This window comes from Triticum dicoccoides, chromosome 7B (assembly GCF_002162155.2).
Source record: "Triticum dicoccoides isolate Atlit2015 ecotype Zavitan chromosome 7B, WEW_v2.0, whole genome shotgun sequence".
Classification (NCBI taxonomy): Eukaryota; Viridiplantae; Streptophyta; class Magnoliopsida; order Poales; family Poaceae; genus Triticum; species Triticum dicoccoides.
This window is the reverse complement of record NC_041393.1, coordinates 548,060,842-548,065,742: the sequence shown is the minus strand read 5'-3', so window position 1 is coordinate 548,065,742 and position 4,901 is coordinate 548,060,842. Positions and strand designations below refer to the sequence as shown.

The window sequence follows — 4,901 nt, the reverse complement described above, 5'->3', positions numbered from 1 at the left end:
ATGCTACCACCTATTCATTTTCTCCCTCCTTTCCCAAACAATTACTCCCCCGCAACCCGCGTCTATCACCTCCCCCCTCCCCTCGACCTCCCACCACCGCCATCTCGGTTGCCGACTCGGCCATCCTCGATGAACAACTTTGATGTCACCCCTCCCCCACCCGCATGCCCATGCACCTTTACTGGTTAAGTTTCTGTGGTCGGCTCTCCTCATACCATCCCCGTCTTCGGCCTCATGCAAAGAAGAAAGTTAGTGACACAACAACAAAAATTCAGACACATTGAGATTTAGCAAAACCGGTAAAATCAAAGAAGTGGGTGATACTTGTTTCATACACAAACTTCACATCGCACATTTATCATACATCAATCATATGTCAACAACTCATTCAAACAACCAATGAACAATTATTTGATATCACAATGATATAATTCCCGCTTCACCTGAAGGTCCAAAAGTACAGTCTTCTCTGCCGCTTTTTTACAAAATCAATTATATTCAATGTTCCTAGAAAAAATGGAAGTGATTACACAAACTTATCAGTTACTCATGTTTGCATGCCTTGTCCTCTTTACTGCGAGAGTAGTCCACCAAACACCGAGCTTCAAAATAACCCCAATTATCATCCTCATTGAGTTTACCATCTTCCTCGACAACAATTGTGTGGATCTTCAAGTGCCAGACTTTAAAAATGACAATGAACCTTAGCATTGATGGAAAGGTAACAATTCTACACGATCACGCTATAGCCTTGGGGCACAACTTCACTTTCTTCCCATGCCACATTCCTTGGTGTCTCCCTCCTTTCTCTCAGCTTTGTCACCTCCCTCCATCCTTCCTGATCCTCCCTTCTTTCACCTCCCCGTGTTGCATGTCCACCACTCTTGCAGCTCCGCTGGCGCAATCAGCAAAAGACATGTCTTGAACTTGATTCCAACAAAAAAATCTGATGGGTTGAATAAAAAAATTAAACATTACTTTTACCCTATATTTGAACGGGAAGAAAAGGAAGTAGATTCAATTCACACATATGAGTGGGGGTTGCAACTACACACAGTACCTACGCAGATGCCTAATCTGAACAACAACACACTTATCAGTTACTCTTTGTTCCTTTGCATTTACTCCTCAATCACCCTGCAACAAGACATGTCTCCTCAATCACCCTGCAACAAGACATGACATCATCTTCATTCACCTCACGTTAATATTGAGGTCAGAAAACATGAGAACTTGAGACTTTGGAGTTGATGGAATCCATTGTCTTGCTCTACAAACTTTATTATTTCACCATATTTTCTTCTACATGTGCTCTTTCAAGAAGGCACATGAAATAAGAGCCGCAACAGATGATGTAATGCCAGCTCTCGAAATAGTTTACCAAAATAGGTGTAATGCCAGCTCACGAAATTGTTTACCAAAATAATTCAAGTTCACTATCGTAAATAAATACAGTGAATTTCTTCTCATTTTGAATCATCTACTTCACTTCATCAGCAACTTGCTTTGCAGCCCGATCTAAAGAAAAGAAGAACTGAGATCTCCGGACCTAAAAGTTTCAAATAATACTCCCTCCGTTCCATAATGTAGCGCATATAGATTTTCTGAAAATTCAAATTTTACAAACTTTGACCAAGTTTATAGAGAAAATTATTTATATCTATAATACCAAATATATACAATATGAAGTACATCTTGTGGTGCATCTAATGATATGTGTTTGGTATTCTAGATGAATATGTTTTTATATACAAACTTGGTCAAAGTTTGACTTTTCAGATAATCTATATGCGCTACATTATGGAACGGAGGGAGTAGATAATAAGGGCTTCTAGAAAAACCCAAATAAAAGGCACAAAAAATCATGAGAAATGGATTAGTAGCTAAAGGCCTCATCATCGCAAATTCATCATCCATATACGTACGTCAAATTCTACAATACTTGATAGTTGTCAATGGGAAATCAGTTCATCATTTTTGGATAAGTACCGTGTCATTTGATTTGTACCTATTTCATAGGAGTTGATCATAAATGCCAAACTACCATCTGTTGTCATTTGTTGTGTTACTATTTCAGAGCTGATCATATAAACAGTTGTTGGACTCCTATTTTTTAAAGGATCCACTGTAGTCATACATCAGATTATTGTTAGCTTGTGATTCACCAGATCAAAACCACAAGGTCAAGCTAAGTAAGCTCCTTGAAGACCCAACATGAACAGGGGGTTCAGGATTGTGGCACCTACTTTGTCCCTATGTAAGAAGTGAACCTATTAAATAAAGTTCACGAATTAACCTATGAAGATGAACAATCCTGAAATTTGATTATATGAATATTTATTTCTGAAACTCGATTGATGTCCATTGTGTTGCCTCCCTCTCTTCATATCTCACGCATGCTGATCAACTTCCAATCGGCATACATTACTTGCACGTATCAACCAAAAGAGCAACACACTACATGCATATCAATCGACAGAGAACAATGGAGGCCTTATCAAATTGACCATGATTAGTCCAGGATGAACACAATCAAACCGCGATGGTAGCTCCTTCCTTTTTTGGTAAACTAACGATTTATGGAACATCAGAATAGTTTATAAATTTTTAGACACTCCCAATCACGAGTCCTTAATTCTGTGTCATCGTGATGCTACCCCAGCGAATAGTACAAATTGATTCTTTTAGATATTATCAAACCCATGGCATGCACTTGATACAGGACGGCACTCACTCGTTCTTAATAAAGTCCATGACCCCTCTAATCGAGCCCGCGCAGAGCAGCCTTGACATGCTGGACTGGAGGTCTCTATACGTGCGACGATATGCTTAGTTAACCGATTCCTCACTCTAATACGGGCACCAATTAATGGAAACTTTTAGCTACAAAATTCTAAAATGCAATGGTGTAATGAGGGAAAACTTAAAAGCCTAACATGGGATCAGCTTAATACTACACAAGTCAGTAAATTGCTTCAAGTACACAATCAGTAAATTAATACGTGCAACCAAAAACATCTGATGAAATGGGATAAAACTATATAAATAACTTGGGATCAGCTAAATAGTCAAAATTTAGGATCCCAGGAATCCTAACAATACTATGAATTGGTAGTGGACTAACAGGAATGTAAGTGCAAACCTTTCTTTCTCTTTAAATTCTTGAGGATGGTAAAATTTTGTTACAAGCGTTCAAGATCCAGTTCTAACATTTTGGGGTTGCTAATGCATTGCAAGTAATGAATGTTTAACTACAATGTTATCCAAAGTTCATGTGAGTTGAGTGATATCTCATTTAGTTTTATGTCATACAAATAACGTGCAATTTTGAAATTATGTTTGTTGGCGCCCACATGTTGCAATCCCAATCTAATACAATTACAACAGAACCAATAGTGAAATGATGCAAAAGGATTTACCTGAGTACCGGGACTACCGTAGGTAAAGAAAAACCATTCTCTGACAAAACACAAAACTGATAGGAAATAAAAATCAAATCAAGCAGAACTGGGGACAATACTAACTGCAAATGGAATACATTCGGTGCTTCAACATATTTCCTGCTAAAGAATTTAAAGAAAGAAACTTATTACAAATACCATTGATATGTCAGTCAAATGCTGAAAAAATAGTATTATGTAATACAAACGTATTAAAAGTGATGGAAGATGGATTCAAAAACACCAATGACATGCACTCGTATTTTTAAGTCTTCATACTATAGAGTTATCTACCTGCAAGTTATATGTGCATAAATAATCACAACAGTTGGATAGCACCTACACATGGGATTAGATATTTAATTCACATGATCAGTTATCCTGCTTCCATAAATTCAGAATTGCATAAAAAGGTATGTGTCTATTGAGTATAGATAAATATTTGAATTGTTGACACATGGCCAATGGAGCCGTCCACTTACTAAGTGCTTTTCTAGCATGGACAATGTGCACATGGTGCAAAGCTGGCTGAAGGAGTTGATAGATCAGATCCCGGCAAGACTCGCACGTACTTAACGTTGGTTGCCCTTGCCTTGATTGATTCACACACTGGCAAGGTTGCACACATATAGGAAGACTCGATGGATTCTTACCGGCTAGAAACAAACACAAGCAATCACGCAGGTGATGCCGATTTCTTTGCAACGAATGCATGTCGCTTGAAGCAGAGGTGGGAAAACAATATGTATATAGTGATTTTACCTCATAAATTGTTTGGTGGCTCCACTCCATAAGTATGAAATTCGTGATGTTGGCAACCTGAAACTAAAAGAGAAATAATGATCTCCTTCATAAATATCAACAAAAGGAGAATGGGTTATCTGGGCGACCAATCAAAATTCTTTAAAGTTCAATACATCAGTTTACAGCAAGTGTGTACCTGCAAAGCAATTCTTTCTCTGAGTCGTATGTAAATAGATTCGTAGCATGGTGTATGTGTGGCAGATAGCACTATCAGATTTGTAATAAGACGCTGAACTATCCGAAAAATAAAGTCCATGCAATGGCAGCTAGCACACACACATCTTCCCATCCCATCCGCAGCATCATCTCTGCCTGCACCCTCAAATCACTGAATGAGTTCCCAACTTGCATCGGTAGCCAAAAGCCAGTGCAGCAATCACTCTGCCATGTAAACACAGGAAACAAACATTATAGATAGACCGAGTAGCATCAAGATCAGATCAAGACAAGGAGAGCCCGTGTCAGGACCCTGACAGTCAGCCCATACTACGTGCCTGTAAGGAAGCGAGTACTCGTCGGAGAGGAGAGGGATACCTTCTGGAGAAGATTCACGTAGAGGATATGGGGGATCAACGGAGAAGAGAGGCGTCGGGATGCACAGCCATCCTTGGTCGTGGCCGGCGAGGTCGGACGGACAGGGCTGCACGGGCCTTTGTA

General features: G+C 39.3%; 1 long non-coding RNA gene across 5 annotated transcripts in view; it reads right to left on the bottom strand.

Annotated features, from left to right (window-relative positions):
- Positions 1 to 354: 354 nt before the first annotated feature.
- The window catches only part of LOC119340313, a 5,270-nt gene continuing 723 nt past the window's right edge, over positions 355 to 4,901 (bottom strand). The window contains exons 1-5 of one of the 5 annotated variants that reach the window (XR_005164489.1): positions 4,779 to 4,895; positions 4,381 to 4,625; positions 4,203 to 4,265; positions 1,061 to 3,560; positions 355 to 946 (exon numbers count right to left, since the gene is read on the bottom strand). This is a non-coding gene — a long non-coding RNA (uncharacterized LOC119340313). Of the gene's footprint in view, positions 947 to 1,060; positions 4,266 to 4,380; positions 4,626 to 4,778; positions 4,896 to 4,901 lie in introns of those variants that run through there. The other 4 variants (XR_005164486.1, XR_005164487.1, XR_005164485.1 and 1 more) reach the window with 4 other exon arrangements.